Source organism: Tursiops truncatus, chromosome 12, assembly GCF_011762595.2.
Source record: "Tursiops truncatus isolate mTurTru1 chromosome 12, mTurTru1.mat.Y, whole genome shotgun sequence".
Classification (NCBI taxonomy): Eukaryota; Metazoa; Chordata; class Mammalia; order Artiodactyla; family Delphinidae; genus Tursiops; species Tursiops truncatus.
Genome location: NC_047045.1, coordinates 26338338 through 26360044, shown reverse-complemented (window position 1 = coordinate 26360044; position 21707 = coordinate 26338338). Strand labels below are relative to the sequence as shown.

General features: G+C 35.5%; 1 long non-coding RNA gene across 1 annotated transcript in view; it reads right to left on the bottom strand.

Moving 5' to 3' along the window:
* The window catches only part of LOC141276080 (uncharacterized), a 157537-nt gene that overhangs the window by 12806 nt on the left and 123024 nt on the right, over positions 1 to 21707 (bottom strand). The window contains exon 5 of the long non-coding RNA XR_012325019.1: positions 4982 to 5103. This is a non-coding gene — a long non-coding RNA (uncharacterized lncRNA). The remainder of the gene's footprint in view (positions 1 to 4981; positions 5104 to 21707) is intronic.

The following is a 21707-nucleotide window of genomic DNA, read 5'->3' as shown; positions in this document are numbered from 1 at the left end:
GGGTTCATGTACATTTTTTCTTTAAAATATCCCTTATTTAAATTACTGCACCTTGAACCAATAATTAGTAATTGTGTATTTACAGAACTAAACCTCAACTTCTTCACCTTCCTATTGTACAACTTGTAATTGAGTGCAAAGCAGACCATATTAATAATAATTAGCAGTATTATTGGTATCTTATGACTATAGTAAAATAATACTAAATAAACCATAAAGCCTCAGGCAAAATAAAATTGAAATTGCTATAATATCTTTTTGGGGATAACTAGTAAATAAATAAAAATAAATTTAGAAGTAAAGATAGTTACTACTTTCCCCCAAAGTACTATCACTATTGGTTTCAAAATTACATGAGTATTTAAAGAGTTAAATATATGAGAAGAAATAATAGGAACAGACCAAAATCCATAAAACAATGTTGAAAAGACTTCTAGACTAGACAGTTTTATAGGTGAGCTGTTTCCTACTTCCAATGATAGTAATAAGCATTTACTGTAAGAGTAAAAGGTGAATTAATTTAATAAATTTATTAGTAAAATACTTTCTTTTTCAAATTAAACAAAAATTATATTCATTAGTAAGCTTATAAAAGTTAATTAAGAAATCTTTTATGAAATCCCCAAAACTATTTCTAATTTTTAAAATCAAATTATCATAACAGATTAGAAATAGAGAAAAGTATTTTAAAGGTGAACCACTGAAAGCAGTCTCATTATAATGAAGAACAAAAGAAGTATGGCAATCACTATTACTGTTATTCAAAAGTATTCTGTACATCCTAACCAATTCATGGTTCTTATATGCTGAATATCTTCTATTCAGTTGTAGTCATTATTCTTTTTCATTTGTAAATTGTCTCAGGTTTGGCAACTGGTACCTCTTTCTAATTGTCTTCTTTGTCAATTTGACTTGGCCATATTTGTTGTTGAGCATATTTGCTTTCTGACACAAAAAGACCAGACCTATCCAGACCTATCCAGACCTGGTCCAGACCTATCTTGTATATTTCCTGTCTTAAAACTGGAATCACCCATTTCTACATGAACCCTAGTTCCTTAGTCAGAAATGGTAAACTGATGTTGGTTCTTTAATACTTTTACATACACACACACACACACACACACGCGCGCACACACAGTGATTTCTAAAGCCTGTTGCCATGTGTATTCTAATTTTTAGAAAAGAGTATAATGATTTATTGAATATATTTATACTAATTTCTTAATGTGTTATGTTTAGTTCCCTTTTTAAAGCTATTTTGAGTCAATAAATTCCTGTACTTCTCCTCCAGTATCAAATTTAAACTGGTTAACTTTTAGTCCCAGTTTACACCTGTGAGGTGATAGTGAGTTTAGTCCACTTTCCATGGACTCTCCCATTCTCTTCTTATATTTGTCAGTGGCATTACTCTTATATTATCATATATTTCTGTCATCTTTATGCCCATTATTTAGTCCGAAGTATAAAGTTAAATTATTATATGTTCATCAACAGTAACTGTGGCAAAGTTTCATCAGTCATATGCTGGATAGCTGAATCTTATTTTCTAGTTGGTTCTTCAGGCCAACCACATGGGAACAATATTCTCAAAGTTCTTCCATGCCCATAAATGTTTGCCTATGATCTATGAACAGTGTGGACAAATTTAAAATACCTGACTCACGTTTTCTAAGTGTCTAAATAATGCTGCTCTAAGGTCTTGTGGCATCAAATATTACAGCCAAGACATCTGATACTAGCTGATATTTTGTGTGTGATTCTCTTTTTATTGAAGTATAGTTAATTTACAATGTTGTCTTTCAAGTGTACAGCAAAGTGATTCAGTTACATATATATATTCTTTTTCAGATTCTTTTCCATTGTAGGTTATTACAAGATATTGAGTAGTCTCCTGTGCTATACAATAGGTCCTTGTTGTTTATCTATTTTATACATAGTAGTGTGTATATATTTATACCAAACTCCTAATTTATCTCCCCCTGCCCACTATCCCCTTTAGTAACCATAAGATTGTTTTCTAGTTCTGTGAGATTATTTCTCTTTTGTAAATAAGTTCATTTGTATCATTTTTTTTTTAGATTCCTTATATAAGTAATGTTTTTCCTTGCATTCTGAAAGTTTTTAAACCAGTGGCTGGTCAAAGTTAGTCATTTTTCTGGAAACTCAAAACATGTTTTTTAAATCTTTAAAGTTCAGTTATATTTTTAGGATATATCTCAGAATTTGACATTCAGATTTAAATTCCCAGGTACATTGTGCCTTTTTAATTTATGATCATAATTATTTCAGGAAATTTTTATTTGAATTATAATTTAAAATACTTCATCCCATGGCTTTCCTTCTCTCCTCAGCATATTACAACCACACATATTGTACATCTCCTTTGACTGTCTCCTATATTCGTCACTTTTTCTGATTGCCTTTTCCTTTTCTGATTTCTTATATTTTCAACCATCTCATTTCAGTCCCTTCATTCTGCTTTACATGATATCTTTTTACTCTTACCTTTCTTCTCAGTTCATTTATTTAAAAAATATTTTTCTCCTGGTTTTTCACTCTTATTCCTGAATTCTGTAAGCTATTCTTTTAGTTCTGTTGTTAAGCCTTCTCATTCCTGAGATTTTCTGATTTATGACATTCTTTCCAGGATTTGAGAATTTGCCTGATGTCTTTAAGTTATTTTGAAATATTAGGATACTGTGTTCATCTTCTGTGTAGCACCAATTTAAGAGTATTTCCCCTCCAACTGAGGTATCATTTGATTTTCATGTTTTTTATTACAATATTGTTTGTGTCAGATTCGATCTGACACAAACAAAACACAAATTTCTTGTGTTTTCTAAAAATGTTTTCCTGTGTAGGGACAGAGGTAGGTCATGCTGCCTTTCCAAGCCTCAGAACTCTAGGGTTCCCTCCACTCTGATAATATGAAGCGTTCAAACAGCCATGTTGTGCCTCCATTTGCCTGCCTTTACAGGATACGCCTGATTCAGGACAGCTTTGTCCTTGATATTTCTCTAGGTTAATCAGATTTCCAAGGCCTGGCCTTCTAAAACTGTGCTCTCACTTTAAACTTTGTATCATACTGCTATAATCATTTCATAGGTTTGCCTCCTCTGTTCTTTTTAACATATTTATAAAACTACTTTAACATGTATATAAAGGAATAAAGATAAATCAATATCAAAGTCAGTCATAAAAGAGGAGAGTGAAGGACTTGCCCTATCATATATCCAGATATACATCCCAACCATAGTAATAAAATACAGGAATGAACAAATAAACCAGTGAAATAGAATGGAGACTGACCCATATATAAAAGAATTTAGCATAAAATTAAAATGGCACCACAATCTAAAGGGAAAGGATAGATTGTCTGATAGATGGGGAAAAAAACGGAATCCTCATCTAATCTACATGTAAATATGAAGTGCATGAATGTATTGAGTGCTAGCACAGGTCAAGTATCATTAAAAAAAAAACAAACCTTCAAAAACTAGAACGATAAGACGAGAAATTGTAGAGTAAAGGATAAGAGCTCCAACACCTATTAGTTGAGTGAACTTGGACAATCCTTTAACTTTTACGTGCCTCAATTTCCTCATTTTTAAAATGGGTACTAAACGGTTTAATATATGTGAAATGTTAAAATTTGCAATGTTTTTCACACAGTAAATGATAAATAATTGCGTACTATGACTACCTCTACTACCGTGCCCAAATCGAGACTTTCTTAAGGAGTGATGTCACAAACAAAGTAATAGGAGAAAGAAGAGAAGATATTTGTCAATGTCTAAAAATCATGAGATTAGTATTTAGAATATAAGAATCTTCTGCAAAAGAACCAGAAAAGGAAAGCAACGCAACCTGAATGAAAATGAGTAATAAAATAAAAAAGGTTATTTATAGAAGATAAAACACAAGAAGCTATTAGGTTGAATCATATGTAACTGCCATATTTTGTAAATCAAAAATGTTTGGATCTCAGCAAATTCATATGCTTCAACTTAATTAGTAATTGATGAGACATGGAAAATCACTAGTAATCAAAAAAATGCAAATTAAAACTGCAGTGGGAAAAATAAAAGGCTTCATATAATGCTAAATGCTATCAGGGATGTCAAAATATAGGAACCCTCGTACACTGCTGGTGAGTGTGTCGAGTGACATAGCCATTGTGGAAAGCCTTCAAGTAACACTTAGTCAAATTACATAAGTACATAGCCTGTGAAACAGCAGGTCCACTTGTGAATATGTATCCCCGGGAAAATATTACTCTAGTTCATAAAGGGATATGTATGAAGACAGTTCTCCCAGTGTGTGGCAGAAAGAAGGTGAAAACATCCTTTGTGTCCATCATTGGGAAAATGATCAGGTAAAATATGGTAAATGTTAACCATGGAATATGCAATACTTAGTAGCATTGACTAAATGCAAAATGCATACCTATCAACACAGATGGATCTTAATAATACTGCTTCATTTTTTAAAGTAGAAAACAGGATTTGGTATGTAACATAATACTATGTATCCATATAACAAAATGCTATTTATGCACACACAAAATATTATACTTGAAACACTAAAATGACTGATTCTGCAGAGAGGGAAATGAGATAGTGGTTAAGGGCATTAAAGGAAATTAATAAAACAAGGATGGGAAATAGAGTAAATATTCAGGTCAAAAACATCGCAAAATTAAAAGGCAACTGCAAACTAAGAAAATGTTGCCACAAATATGACAAGGAGTTAATGTCCTTGATTTAAAGAGGAGTTTTCAACAATGAAAAGAAAAACAGTAATGCCTCAATAGAAAAATGGGTAAGAGAAACATAGAGTTCCCAAAGAATAAATAAAAATGGTTATTAGGGATGGAAATAAAATTCACACTTCTTAGTAGTAAAATTAATTTGAATTAAAAGAATAATTTGTTTTTATTTTTCACACAAATGCAAATGTGAAAAATCATCGTACTCACTATTGGGGAGAGTGTGGTGACAAAGAGATATCCAGTGCTGATTGAAGAAGTTTCTGTTAATAGAAAAGGGTCTGGGAATGTGTGTCATCCTACTGTTGGCCAGTAATTCTGTTTAGGAGGATCTGTGATAAGGGAATAAATAGATGCAGGAGAGAATATTTATTGCACAGGAGTTTGTTACAGAGTAAGATACAATAGGGGAAATTAAATAAAAACAAGTAAAGGGAGATGATTAATTCATAAGAAATATGAGTAAAATTATGTTTTCAAAGATTATTAATCTATAAAAAGCTTACTTTAAATTAAGAGAGAAAATCATGATTAAAATATATATATACGTGTATATATATATACATATAAATATACACACATAATATATATATGGTAGGCTTTTTGAGGTTTCTGTTATTTTGACATTGAATAAGTACCATTTAAATTTGCTCGCCTATTCTACAAGATAGGTAGAACATATTGCTTAATATGTGCAGCAAACCAATATTATGAAAAAAAACTGAAGAATGGGGGAGGAGAGTTATAGATTAAGACAAAGTTAAGGAACACAAAACCCAAATGCAAATCATGGTCTTTGATTAGACACCGATATGAACAATTTAGAAGTCAAAGACTTTTCTGGGACTACTAGAGAATTTTGAATATATAAGGTTATTGCCTCATATTATAGATTGTTAACTATTTATAGCTTTAATAATGTTTTGGTAGAAAAATATCCTTACTATTTAGAGCTGCATTCTGAAGTTTTTAAGATGAAAATGTAATAACCTTGAATTTATTTAAAAGAATTCATCAAAGGCAACATAATACAAATACGACAAAATTGTACAGTTGTTATATCTCTATCATGACTATAGGAGTGTTAATTGTATTTTTTGCTCTACTTTTCTTTGAATTCTAAAATTTTTACACTACGGTGTTAAATATAAATTTCTCGATTTCTCTCTAGAGATAGATCCATCAACTTAGCATAGAATTATATTTTGTTTTTAAAAGAAAAAGCATAAAATAGGCTCTTTATAAAATTATATGTCCACCCATTAGAAAATAATAATCTTAAACTTACCATAAACCTGAATTCTAATACTTAAGAATGCCTTGGTAAGACTTTTGTTTAAATTTTTACACAAATTAGGTGTATCTTTAATAGAGTGCTATGCTTACAGATTAAAGAAATGAATTATTTTGTTTTCCTAAATACATGTGCATTATACCAGAAAATTCTTTGTTTGGGGGAAGCAAGTGCATCTTTTGTTTTCCAGTGCTTACATAGATAATGTAAGATTCCACTGAGTGATGAAGGAAAGACAGAAAAAAAATAGAACTGGGCTGTTTCCTTTTGTGTGTCTGCTAGCAATTATGAACATATCCTAATTTTTAATCAACACAAACGGTAGCGTACTACCTACACTCTTCTACACCTCGCTTGTTTTACTCAACTCCGTACTTTAGAGATCTTCTCATATCAGAACATAGAAAGCTTTCTTCATTCCTTTTATCTGCCTGAATGATGTTCCATGTGTATGAATATATCACGAGATTTATTAATCATTGTCTCTAACCATTGACATGTGATCATATTTCTAATCATCTGCTATTTGCTTCTCTTGTAGTCAACATTTTACTATTCTAGCCTGTTCTTAGCATATTTGGAAAAATTAAAAGGGGGAGTGTAGGTGGGCACTGCACATGCTTAAAGCAGTAACAAATTGAGAAAAAGAACAAAAAAATGGAAGCCCAGTTACAAAACAGAAGGAGTTTCTTCCAGAATTCTGGGGCAGGCTCATCTCAAAGCAAGGACAGAATGTGGAGGTGAAATCACATCTAGCATGGATTTCTGGGACATCCAAGCAATCATTAGGGATTCCAAGTAATCAAAGTCAGAAAAACTAACTAGGTAAAAGAATATTCTTCCTCATTTTTTCCTGCAGTACGTGAAGCCGGACATTGTGTGTCTGTGGGTGCGTGTGTGCCTGCATTGGTATGTGTGTGTTGGAGGGGATGTATTGCAATAAACCAATAGATCTCTATGAATCTATCCCTGCCCCTCTACCATTTATTATTAGCAGAGCAGCCATAATGTCCCTTTAAAATATAAGTATGTTTATATCAATATACTTATCAAAAACCTTCAATGGTTAGTGGAGACCAAAGCAGACTCCAAAATCTCAAGGGTAATTCTGGAAAAAAAAAAAAGCTGTAGGTGCTTGCTGTTGGAAGTAAAATGACACGGAAGCGTCCCACCCCCAGAGGCTTTCAAACACATTAATATAGTAAAAAAGGGGGCTCAGATGATCTCATTAGAGCACTGACACAATCTTCTACAAAATGCAGGTAGAGAAAAAGAGATTAAAGATTAAGCCTAAGAAAACTCCACCTCTAAGAGGTCAGAGGAAAGCAGAAAACCAATAAAGGTGACTGAGAATGGGTGATCAGTCAGGAAAAAGTAAAACCAAAAGAGTAGGCGTATTAATTGCCTAGGGCTGCTATAACAGAGTACCATAAACTGAATTCCTTAAACCAAAATTTCTTCTCTCACAATTCTGGAAGTGGGAAGTCCAAATTCAAGGTGTCAGTAGGCTCATATTCTCTCCCAAGGCTTTACAGAAGAATCCTTCCTTGCTTCCTCTAGCTGCTTATGGTTGCCAATAATTCTTGGCATTTCTTGACTTACAGGTTCATCACTCCAACCTATGTCTCCACCTTCACATGGTCTTATCTCCTGTGTGTCTGTGTCTTCACCTTATCTTCCTTCTCTCTAGGTCTCTGTGTCCAAATTTCCCTTCTTTTATAAGGACAGCAGTTTTATTGGATTTAGTGCTTACCTGAATTCAGTATGACTTCATCTTAATTTGCTTACATCTGTAAAAGACTCATTTTCAAATAATGACATATTCACAGGTTCCAGATGGATGTGAATTATGTAGGAACACGATTAAACCCAGTACAATTAGTTGTCCCAAAAGCCCAATAAAGAAAGATTACCAGGGAAGGAGGAATGATTAACTGGTTAAGTGCTGCAGTGAGAAATATATCTTTGATCTAGCTACTGAAGTTCAGTGATCAATTTGACAAACGCAGTTTCAGCTGAAATTTGGGGGCAAAATTCTATCAAGTGGCTCAAGAGGGAATGAGTATTTAGGAACTAGAGAAATTAAACATAGAAGAATTTTGCTAACAAAGGGGAAAAACATATAGCATTGATACTAGCTGGTTGGTAAGTAAAGCTGCTTGTGTTGTTTGCTTTGGCTTCAAAGTAAATCTGGGGAGCATTGGTTTTTCTTTTTTTAACATCATTATTGGAGTCTAATTGCTTTACATTGTTGTGGTCGTTTCTGCTGTATAACAAAGTGAATCAGCTATACGATACTTATATTCCCATATCCCCTCCCTCTTGCGTCTCCCACCCACCCTCCCTATCCCACCCCTCTAGGTGGTCACAAAGCACTGAACTGATCTCCCTGTGATATGCGGCTGCTTCCACTAGCTATCTATTTTACATTTGGTAGTGTATATATGTCAGTGCAACTCCCTCACTTTGTCCCACCTTCCCTTACACCTCCCCATGTCCTTAAGTCCATTCTCTACACCTGTGTCTTTATTCCTGTCCTGCCCCTAGGTTCTTCAGAGCCGTTTTCTTTTTCAGACTCCATATATATGTGCTGGCATTTCTCTTTCTGACTTACTTCAGTCTATATGACAGATTCTAGGTTCATCCACCTCATTACAAATAACTCAATTTCGTTTCTTTTTATGGCTGAGTAATAGTCCATTGTGTATGTGTGTCACATCTTCTTTATCCATTCATCTGTCGATGGACACTTAGGTTGCTTCCATGTCCTGGCTATTGTAAATAGTGCTGCAATGAACATTGTGGTACATGACTCTTTTTGAGTTATGGTTTTCTCAGGGTATATGCCCAGTGGTGTGAATGCTGGGTCATATGGTAGTTCTATTTTTAGTTTTTAAAGGAACCTCCATACTATTCTCCATAGTGGCTGTATCAATTTACATTCCCACCAACAGTGTAGGAGGGTTCCCTTTTCTCCACACCCTCTCCAGCATTTATTGTTTCTAGATTTTCTGATGATGGCCGTTCTGACCGGTGTGAGGTGATATCTCATTGTAGTTTTGATTTGCATTTCTCTAATGATTAGTGATGTTGAGCATCCTTTCACGTGTTTATTGGCAATCTGTATATCTTCTTTGGAGAAATGTCTATTTAGGTCTTCTGCCCATTTTGGATTGGGTTGTTTTTTGTTTTTTGTTTTTTTGATATTGAGCTGCATGAGCTGCTTGTAAATTTTGGAGATTAATCCTTTGTCATTGCTTGGTTTGCAAATATATACTCCCATTCTGAGGGTTGTCTTTTCGTCTTGTTCACGGTTTCCTTTGCTGTGCAAAAGCTTTTAAGTTTCATTAGGTCCCATTTGTTGATTTTTGTTTTTATTTCCATTTCTCTAGGAGGTGGATCTTGCTGTGATTTATGTCATGGAGTGTTCTGCCTATGTTTTCCTCTAAGAGTTTTATAATGTCTGGCATTACATTTAGGTCTTTAATCCATTTTGAGTTTATTTTTGTGTATGGTGTTACGGAGTGTTCTAATTTCATCCTTTTACATGTAGCTGTCCAGTTTTCCCAGCACCATTTATTGAAGAGGCTGTCTTTTCTCCATTGTATATTCTTGCCTCCTTTATCAAAGATAATGTGACCGTTTGTGTGTGGGTTTATCTCTGGGCTTTCTATACTGTTGCACTGATCTGTATTTCTGTTTTTGTGCCAGTACCATACTGTCTTGATTACTGTAGCTTTGTAGTATAGTCTGAAGTCAGGGAGCCTGATTCCTCCAGCTCCGTTTTTCATTCTCAAGATTGCTTTCGCTATTCAGGGTCTTTTGTGTTTCCATATCAACGTGAAATTTTTTGTTTTAGTTCTGTGAAAAATTCCATTGGGAGTTTGATAGGGATTGCACTGAATCTGTAGATTGCTTTGGGTGGTATAGTCATTTTCACAATGTTGATTCTTCCAATCCAAGAACATAGTATATCTCTGCATTTGTTTGTATCATCTTTAATTTCTTTAATCAGTGTCTTATAGTTTTCTGCATACAGGTCTTTTTTCTCCTTAGGTAGGTTAATTCCTAGGTATTTTATTCTTTTTTGTTGCAGTGGTAAATGGGAGTGTTTCCTCAATTTCTCTTTCAGATTTTTCATCATTAGTGTATAGGAATGTAAGAGATTTCTGTGCATTTATTTTGTATCCTTTCTACTCTACCAAATTCATTGATTAGGTCTAGTAATTTTCTGGTAGCAGCTTTATGGTTCTCTATGTATAGTATCATGTCATCTGCAAACAGTGACAGCTTTGCTTCTTCTTTTCCGATTTGTATTCCTTTTATTTCTTTTTCTTCTCTGATTGCTGAGGCTAAAACTTCCAAAACTATGTTGAATAAGAGTGTTGAGAGTGGGCAACCTTGTCTTGTTCCTGATCTTAGTGCAAATGGTTTCAGTTTTTCACCATTGAGAATGATGTTGGCTGTGCGGTTGTCATATATGGTCTTTATTATGCTGAGGTAAGTTCCCTCTATGCCTACTTTCTGGAGGGTTTTTATCACAAATGGGTGTTGAATTTTGTTGAAAGCTTTTTCGGCATCTATTGAGATGATCATATGTAAATAAATATTTACAATTGTTATATCTTCTTCTTGGATTGATCCCTTGATCATTATGTAGTGTCCTTCTTTGTCTCTTGTAATAGTCTTTATTTTAAAGTCTATTTTCTCTGATATGAGAATTGCTACTCCAGCTTTCTTTTGATTTCCATTTGCATGGAATATCTTTTTCCATTCCCTCACTTTTGGTCTGTATGTGTCCCTAGATCTGAAGTGGGTCTCCTGCAGACAGCATATATATGGGTCTTCTTTTTGTATCCATTCAGCCACCCTATGTGTTTTGGTTGGAGCATTTAATCCATTTACATTTAAGGTAGTTATATTGATATGTATGCTCCTACTGCCATTTTCTTAATTGTTTTGGGTTTGTTACTGAAGGTCTTTTCCTTCTCTTGTGTTTCCTGCCTAGAGAAGTTCCTTTAGCCTTTGTTGTAGAGCTGGTTTGGTGGTGCTGAATTCTCTTAGCTTTTGCTTGTCTGTAAAGGTTTTACTTTGTCCGTCAAATCTGAAAGAGATCCTTGCTGGGTAGAGTACTCTTGGTTTTAGGTTTTTACCTTTCATCACTTTAGATATGTCCTGCCACTCCCTTCTTGCTTGCAGAGTTTCTGCTGAAAGATCAACTGTTAACCTTATGGGGATTCCCTTGTATATTATTTGTTGCTTTTCCCTTGCTGCCTTCAACATTTTTTCTTTGTATTTAATTTTTGATATTTTGATTAATGTGTGTCTTGGCATGTTTCTCTTTGGATTTATCCTCTATGGGACTCTCTATGCTTCCTGGATTTGAATGACTATTTCCTTTCCCATATTAGGGTAGTTTTCAACTATAGTCTCCTCAAATATTTTCTCAGTCTCTTTCTTTTTCTCTTTTTCTGGGACTCCTATAAGTCGAATGTTGGTGCATTTAATGTTGTCCCAGAGGTCTCTGAGACTGTCCTCAATTCTTTTTTCTGCTCTGTGGTAGTTATTTCCACTATTTTATCTTCCAGGTCACTTATCCATTTTTCTGCCTCAATTATTCTGCTATTGGTTCCTTCTAGAGAATTTTTAATATCATTTATTGTGTTGTTCACATTGTTTGCTCTTTAGTTCTTTTAGATCCTTATTAAGCATTTCTTGTATTTTCTCCATTCTGTTTCCAAGATTTTGGATATCTTTACTTTCATTACTCTGAATTCTTTTTCTGCCTATTCCTCTGCCTATTTTCTCTTCATTTGTTTGGTCTGATGGGTTTTTACTTTGCTGCTTCATCTGCTGTGTGTTTCTCTGTCTTCTCATTTTGCTTAACTTAGTGTGTTTGGGGTCTCCTTTTCACAGGCTGCAGGTTCATAGTTCCCGTTTTTGGTGTCTGCTCCCAATGGGTAAGGTTGGTTCAGTGGGTTGTGTAGGCTTCCTGGTGAAGGGGACTGGTGCTTGTGTTCTGGTGGAAGAGGCTGGATCTTGTCTTTCTGGTGGGCAGGACCACATCTGGTGGTGTGTTTTGGGGTCTCTGTGAACTTATTATGATTTTAGGCAGCCTCTCTGCTAATGGGTGTGCTTGTGTTCCTGTCTTACTAGTTGTTTGGCATGGGGTGTCCAGCACTGGAGCTTGCTGGGCATTGAGTGGAGCTAGGTCTTAGCATTGAGACGGAAATCTCTGGGAGAGCTCTTGCTGATTGATATTACATGGGGCCAGGAGGTCTCTGGTGGTCCAGTGTTCTGAGCTTGGTTATCCCTCCTCAGAAGCTCAGGCCTGACAGCTCGCTGGAGCACCAAGACCCTGTTAGCCACATAGCCAGGTACATGGAGAGTTTCTTGCCTTTTGGGAAGTCTGAGGTCTTCTGCCACCACTCAGTAGGTGTTCTGTAGGAGTTGTTCCACACGTAGATGTATTTTTGATGTATTTTTTGGGAGGAAGGTGATCTCCACGTCTTACTCCTCCACCATCTTGAAGGTCCATCCTAAAGCTGGGTTTTAAGTAAAGTATTTTATTTAAAAAAAATAAATAGCAATATGTTGTTAGACTTAAGGGACTGATCCAGTAGAGAGCAAATAGTTATAAGATAGAGGAGAAAAATTAGAATTACCGGACAAGAAGTGCTAGGGAAGTTGGCTTTTGGAATAACTCATTTTTCATCATAGACGGGAAGGCAAAGTATGTGGGTATAGATGCTAGAAGGTGGGTATACATGGTTTGGAAGTCTGAAGAAATTTGCTTCTGATTGTTTTAATGTTCTCAATCAAGTAGGAAGAAAAGTCATCAGGTAAGAAAGAGAATGTAATAGGAGGTGTACAAGTTTGAAGAGAGGAGAAGGTGTGAAATATTCACCTAGGAAGGTGACTGAGTGAATGAACCAGGGACATATAATGTGATTGTCTGGAAGGATTAAGGGACCCCTTGAGGTTTATGACCACAAATTTCAAATGGACACATCTATGAACTTGTATGCTTTTATCTAATCATATTCAGCTGGCTCAAAATATAGTAGCTCTCTGCATCCAGTCAACTATGTAGTTTCACCAAGCAAATAGAGGGGCAAGGGAGTCTAGTATGTAAATATAGGAGTGGTTATACTGATTGACCATGGAATTATAATTTCAGTTGAGTAAGAAGATAGGTCAGGATACACATGGAATTAGAGACAAAGAAATGTTTATAGAATCAACACGTTGGAAGTCCCAGTGAAGTGAAGTCAGAATAGTAGAGGGTGGAAACTTTAACAAGTTGTTATCTTAAAGCTTTATTGTTTTAAAATCTGTTGTTTTAAAGTCCCATTAGTGACAGCAAAATATGTTTAGGTTACCTCATTTTACTCTTTTTATTTTCCTCATATTCTTTATAAACCTGATTGTGTGAGCATCAAAGATGATTTGTCATAAATATTATTGTCCATGATTTTTAAAAATTGTCTTCCTCATAAAATTTGAATTGGAAGGTTTTGCTTTTAATTGAGCCTCACAAGATGAGGAATTTTTAAATAGGGCTTTTTCTTGAAAAACTTGTACCATTGATGAATAACTACAAATTAAATATAGCTATTAAATGATATTTTATTGAGTATTATGAATACTAGTAAAATAAACAATTCCACAAAGATAAGAATTATAATTTAATATAATCTCTTATTCTGCTTTGTGTCATTTAAATTTGTTTTAGATTTCTTTTTTTTCTTTTTGCTAAAAGGAGATTATTTCTCTCTAGTTATCTAGCTAAGGCCCTCTTTTAACATTCATTTTTTAACCATTAATCTATTTTCCTGTTCTTGTAAATATCTGAAAGCTTTCAGTAATTACTTCTGTGTGTACAAGCAATTTTCACTAATTAATAGAGCATTTTGCCTTTGTAATAATAAAAAACTATATGAATTGAGAGGAATAATAGAATTTCAACATATAAGCACATAAAGAAATTTTCACTCCAAGCTGCATTTGAAACACTTGGTTCCAATACATGTGTGAGTTGCACCTGGAATCTTTATTGCTCCATTGATTATTTTCTCTACTCTAGCACCAATATTACACTATCTTAATAATTTTGCTATAACATCTTAGTAATTTTGCTTTAAAATAATTATAATTATGGTAGATTATATTTCTCCACCTTTGTTTTTTTTCTAAACTCTCATAGAAATCTAAGTGGCAAAGATGCACTCATGTTATATGGGAAAGTATAAGGGTACACACACAAAATCTTTCCTATGTATAACACTTGGCCCTGTGCTCTTGGCTTCTAAACAAACACCACCCACCAGCCCAGGCATACAACATTTGCCCCAGGAATTTGGCGCAAATTCCAGAGATTTTTATATGAGACTCTTGATACTTTGATATCCTACTGGATGGGTACTATTATCTTTCCCATTTCACACAGGAGAAAATGGAAGTTAATGGATTTTAAGTAAATGGACCAACTAGATTTTATCAGCTGTATCTTTGTATACTTCAGAACTTCTAATATTACTTGCTTATAAAGAACACAAAAATTTGATCATTGACTTATTATATACTTCATAAACAAATTCATTATTATAGATCACAGAATGTATTTTGGAGAGGAAATCAACAGAACACTCTTACTATTTTGACAGATAATTATTAGCAAACATCAGGAAGAAACATCTTCTATTGTCTAGTTTGGGCATGTAAAGTTAAATGTTGTCAAAACCATGTATTAATTGTCTTTTAGACAAGAGCTGAGATTTGGTCAGCTCATATATATGGTAGTTGTCATTATCATGTGCAATCCATTACAAATCAGTAATAATGCACCATGTGGAGGAGGCTGTCAAAGCACTTTCATAGTTTTGTTGCATGACATACCTGTGAAGCTTGTTTTTAGTTTGAAGCTGCAGTCATGGACTGTTTTCATCCATCTGTTCTGCATCATGTTCTAAGTGATTATTCTTGTTGAAAATGTATCTCATCTCTGATGACTGCATGCCTAGTTGTGCTCTCCGCCCTTGCATTTTGCTAGCAATTTATCTAAGAATGATTCAAGTGAAGTTGTATTTAAATATTAAAAAAAAATTTATTTCCCATACCTCTTATTCAATAAAATCAAAGTGAAATTGTAAAAGACCACTTATTAGAGATGTACCCCTTCAGAAATTTCTCTGAAGCAGCAGCCATAAGTGTGCATGAGAGAATTCCTTACTGCAGAATCCCTAGTGCATCAAATTTCAGTAAAATGACTGGTATAGAGCTGGTAAGAAGGTGGGTATACATGGTTTGGAAGTTCCAAAATATCAGGAACATGAAAATACAAGAGATAATATATAATTAATTAATTATACAAGAGACCAAGGTATACTAAAAAGTGTTTCTACTAAAAAGTATAGCTTAGAATTAAATGTAACTGTAAGAGTTACTCAACTAACTACAGTTCATATGAATACATGTCCAATTTAGATTTCTTTACTCCCTATGACCTTTCTTTTCATAACAGAAACTGTATAATGAGTGGAGTGATTGTTATATACTCATAATTCAGGCAATCACATACATTCTGGGTTACACGAGAACAAATATCTTGGCCCTTGATTTTCCTTAAGATATCATCCAATCATAGCCTAATGACTGTTTTTTCCCCTTTTTCTTATCACTCTTTATTAAGACATCTTACTGATAGTAGATGTCACAACACACATGTCCTCTCTCATTCTTATATAATTTTCCACCCAAGCCAGATTCCTTTTTTTTTTTACATCTTTATTGGAGTATAATTGCTTTACAATGGTGTGTTAGTTTCTACTTTATAACAAAGTGAATCAGTTATACATATACACATGTTCCCATATCTCTTCCCTCTTGCATCTCCCACCCTCCCACCCTCCCTATCCCACCCCTCTAGGTGGTCACAAAGCACCGAGCTGATCTCCCTGTGCTATGCGGCTGCTTCCCACTAGCTATCTGTTTTACGTTTGGTAGTGTATATATGTCCATGCCACTCTCTCACTTTGTCACAGCTTACCCTTCCCCCTCCCCATATCCTCAAGTCCATTCTCTAGTAGGTCTGTGTCTTTATTCCTGTCTTACCCCTAGGTTCTTCATGACATTTTTTTTCCTTAAACTCCATATATATGTGTTAGCATATGGTATTTGTCTCTCTCTTTCTGACTTACTTCACTCTGTATGACAGACTCTAGGTCCATCCACCTCATTACAAATAGCTCAATTTCGTTTCTTTTTATGGCTGAGTAATATTCCACTGTATATATGTGCCATATCTTCTTTATCCATTCATCCGATGATGGATACTTAGGTTGTTTCCATCTCCGGGCTATTGTAAATAGAGTTGCAGTGAACATTTTGGTACATGACTCTTTTTGAATTATGGTTTACTCAGGTATATGCCCAATAGTGGGATTGCTGGGTCATATGGTAGTTCTATTTGTAGTTTTTTAAGGAACCTACATACTGTTCTCCATAGTGGCTGTACCAATTCACATTCCCACCAGCAGTGCAAGAGTGTTCCCTTTTCTCCACACCCTCTTCAGCACTTATTGTTTCTAGATTTTTTGATGATGGCCATTCTGACTGATGTGAGATGATATCTCATTGTAGTTTTGATTTGCATTTCTCTAATGATTAATGATGTTGAGCATCCTTTCACGTGTTTGTTGGCAATCTGTATATCTTCTTTGGAGAAATGTCTATTTAGGTCTTCTACCCATTTTTGGATTGGGTTGTTTTTTTGTTATTGAGCTGCATGAGCTGCTTATAAATTTTGGAGATTAATCCTTTGTCAGTTGCTTCATTTGCAAATATTTTCTCCCATTCTGAGGGTTGTCTTTTTGTCTTGTTTATGGTTTCCTTTGCTGTACAAAAGCTTTGAAGTTTCATTAGGCCCTATTTGTTTATTTTTGTTTTTATTTCCATTTCTCTAGGAGGTGGGTCAAAAAGAATCTTGCTGTGGTTTATGTCATAGAGTGTTCTGCCTATGTTTTCCTCTAAGCGTTTGATCGTTTCTGGCCTTACATTTAGGTCTTTAATCCTTTTTTAGCATATTTTTGTGTATGGTGTTAGGGAGTGATCTAATCTCATACTTTTACATGTACCTGTCTAGTTTTCCCAGCACCACTTATTGAAGAGGCTGTCCTTTCTCCACTGTACATTCCTGCCTCCTTTACCAAACATAAGGTGACCATATGTGTGTGGGTTTATCTCTGGGCTTTCTATCCTGTTCCATTGATCTATCTTTCTTTTTTTGTGCCAGTACCATACTGTCTTGATTACTGTAGCTTTGTAGTATAGTCTGAAGTCAGGAAGCCTGATTCCTTCAGCTCCGTTTTTCGTTCTCAAGATTGCTTTGGCCATTCGGGGTCTTTTGTGTTTCCATACAAATTGTGAAATTTTTTTGTTCTAGTTCTGTGAAAAATGCCAGTGGTAGTTTGATAGGGATTGCATTGAATCTGTAGATTGCTTTGGGTAGTAGAGTCATTTTCACAATGTTGATTCTTCCAGTCCAAGAACATGGTATATCTCTCCATCTATTTGTATCATCTTTAATTTCTTTCATCAGTGTCTTATAATTTTCTGCATACAGGTCTTTTGTCTCCTTAGGTAGGTTTATTCCTAGATATTTTATTCTTTTTGTTGCAATGGTAAATGGGAGTGTTTTCTTGATTTCCCTTTCAGATCTTTCATCATTAGTGTATAGGAATACCAGAGATTTCTGTGCATTAATTTTGTATCCTGCTATTTTACCAAATTCATTGATTAGCACTAGTAGTTTTCCGGTAGCATCTTTAGGATTATCTATGTATAGTGTCATGTCATCTGCAAACAGTGACAGCTTTACTTCTTTTTTTCCGATTTGGATTCCTTTTATTTCCTTTTCTTCTCTGATTGCTGTGGCTAAAACTTCCCAAACTATGTTGAATAAGAGTGGTGAGAGTGCAAGCCAGATTCCTTTATGATAGTTGTTATTTCTTAATATCATTCTACTCAAATCAATCACAATCTACTTTCATTATCCAATCACATGAGTCTTCCTAATTTTATCCTATCTTCTGAATCCGCCTTTTTAAAATAAAATAGAGCCCCCCACAAAGACCAAAGTTTCTTATGTTACTGTGGACATTAGCTCAACACTCCCAAGTAAATAAAAATAGATATGTAAGAAATAAACATGCCCAGAAAAGATCAGTAAGCCTTATTAATATATGTTGATAATGATAATGATAATAGTAATTTGTTGACCACTTGTTGTGTGGGGTAAGTACTATGAAGATGTACATTTTACTGATAAAATAACAAGCTGAGATAATAACTTAATGGAGATCATTCACCTAGTTAGTGGGAGAGTTTAGAAAAAATCAACTTTGATTCAAAAACCATGATCATTATGGTAAACTGTGTTAGAATTTTGGGAGATCAAAGTGAGAACCCTTCAAGGTATGGAAGCCTTGAGCAACAACACTACATATATCTTGCCGTTGTGCCCTTAACTTCTATAAGGGCTGTCAGAAACAAAGCATGTTCTCAGCTACTGCTACAAAGGTGGCTAGAATAATGTATATAAATTGTGCATTATTAAAAACAAACCAACACATAAACGAAACAACTTTTGAACCTGTCATGGTAACATGTTTGGTAGGGTGGGGAGGTGGGGGCCCTTTCTTCCTGAGATGAAATAAAATAGTTGTAAATTCCTATGTGGATGCACCAATGCCTCAGTTCAAGGGTATCTTTATTACAGACATGGTTTAAGCCTCAACATGATGCTTGACTTATCAGGGGCAGATTTAGAGTCTTCTGTTCTCTAGTAAAATTAGCATTGTGGCTCCAGCAGAGATATGTCAAGACCCAACAGATAATAGAATCCATAAGATGTATTGGGAATTGTAGATTACTAAACTACATTTTTTCTCACAAGAATAACTTTTGATGTCTAAGGAAACCCACCAGAGTCACACCTCCATCATATCCACAGGGGTCTCTTTGGTCATGGTGATGCCTAAACAGAGTGAACAATCGTATTATTTGCAAAGTACTTAAGATCTGCCATGTAGGCCAACCCTTTTGACACTGTCTTGGAAGACCTGTTCTGTTGCCTCTGATCTCCTTTCTCATGGATATAGCTAAGAACACACTTTGGACCTATGCCCCAAAAGGATCAAAGGCTGATACCATGTACCATGTGGTCAGTAAGCTAAATTGGCACCCAAAGGATGCCACCGGACTAGAAGCCAGACAGCATCCACTTTGGGGAAAAAAACAACAACAACATGCTTACATTCTAGTAGAGGGTTTGGTTTGCATTGATCAGACTTCACACTGTATTTTTCCAATATAACTTTTAATGGTCAGGACTAACATCCTTCATTTTGACTAAAGCATCAATGTAAAGAACAATTAAGCATTTCAGAATATGTCTAAGAATTCTAAAAACAAAACAAGCAAACTAAAAAGCCTGAGATTCTTTGGAATTTATTAGAGGCGCTCTCCTAAAAAGAGTTAACAAGGAAAAAGATACCAGGAGTGAATTTGGATACACTGCTGGAATGGCTCCTTGAAGCTTGGAAAACATGATGGCCTACAGTAAAAATGGGAGTAGTTGTGAAAATTGCCTTGGCATAGTATTGAGGAAGGATGTAAGAGGTTCAGAGAGGTTGTCATGCTAGAATGAATTTATTATGTGTTATCAATGAATTTATTATATGTATTATGTGTTATCAATGAATTTATTATGTGTTATCATAAGCTGCCTATGCTCCCTAGGAGGACCTAGAGGACACTTCCTTCACTAAAGCACTAGGGGATTATCCAGTGGTGAGGGCACTGCCATTTCCAGGGAGCTTAGTTGTAACTTTCCTTTGTGGATCGGAGTTAATGGTAGGGAAGCCTTCCGGGTTCTTTAGAAGCAAAAGAATGAGATTCTGAACAGGACAAGTCAGACGACAGCAATGAACTGTCAGAGGCAAGGTGTTCACTATTACCGTAACAGGTAATTTATCCAAAATGGTAACCACAAGTCCTGACCTGCAGGGATCTGTGCCGACGGCTGATAGACTGTGGTGTGAAATGCATGTATTTCTCCTAGGAGTGAAATGCATGGATATCCAACACAGGTGTCATTGACCTGTATAATTACAAATACCAAATGAGAGTGAACTGAAAGTTGAGGTCCACTAATGCAGTTGAAAATCCCACCCCTCATCCAGTTTGTGTGGGAGTGGACATAAAGGCACAAATTTTTATATCTTATATCAGTGCTAAGTAAAGAGTATCTAGCATAGAAGAGACACTAAATAATGAGCAGGATAAGATGACTCATTCAATGGAGGTCAGTCAGCTTTAGTCCTTGACTATTCCATACTTGTATAAAGGACCCATGAACAGAGTCCCCACTAGTATTTTGGCCAAAGGAATAAAAGGGACATACTTCTGAGCAGGTTGGAAAACTATTACGTTATCTGCTACCTTGCTTCTTTACCTTGTCATTAGCATGGAAATATCCTTAAAAGGAGGTGCTCTGTCACACTGGGTTCCAAGGTGAAAAAAGAGAAGGGGTCAGAGAGATGGGTATACAGCTGACCAATGATGGACAAATAACATGTGCAAAAATTAAACTACTTTTTTTTTTCGGTACGCGGGCCTCTCACTGTTTTGGCCTCTCCCATTACGGAGCACAGGCTCCGGACGCACAGGCTTAGCAGCCATGGCTCACGGGCCCAGCCGCTCTGCGGCATGTGGGATCTTCCCGGACCGGGGCACGAACCCGTTTCCCCTGCATCGGCAGGCGGACTCTCAACCACTGCGCCGCCAGGGAAGCCCTAAACTACTACTTTTTTAAAGCCACTGAGGTTTTTGAGGTCATTTGCCACCACAGAATTGCTTATTCTGGCTGATCACAACTATCAACTCTGAGTAATTATAGCAACAATTTATCAAAAACAAAAAAAGAATTAACTAGCCCTATTTTATAACCTATAATTCCCAGTGCTTAATTTTCACAGGGCCCTGAAGTCCCTTTCACAGGGACATAGAGAGGAGGACATGCACATTTCTGGATCCTGACTTAATATGTGTTATAAAGACTGAGCTTATTTTCCTTGTGGCAGAGCTAAGTGTGCACAGGACTCATTTCAAGAGCAATCCTTGACAGATGTTCAGCGAAGTTAAGTAATAGCTTCCTTATCACCATGTACAATGGGCTACCCATGTAATAGTGCTTTCAATTTCAATATATGCCACCTCAAATGAATTCACAGGCAATAAGTCAGTAATTTTCAACCTTTGCCTTCAAAGTTTTATAAGGGAGGGAAGAGAGCAGCACATTCATTGCTGATTATCTTTCCAGGTCTAAATCAGGAACTCTACCACTCACAGACTGTCATGGTGAGTGAATGTTCAGTTTCCTATTAATTTGCAGTATCTTTGTAGACCTATCATTACCGCAAATGCAAATGCAAGCTCAGTTTGATTTAATCACATAGGCACCTGCTCATTTGCAAAAACAAAACAAAAAAATCTACAATAATGTGTGATGTAGTTCACACTTCTGAGACTGAAAAGATAGTTTCTTACCACAAGGTAGAAATAACAATGACAATAAAAATC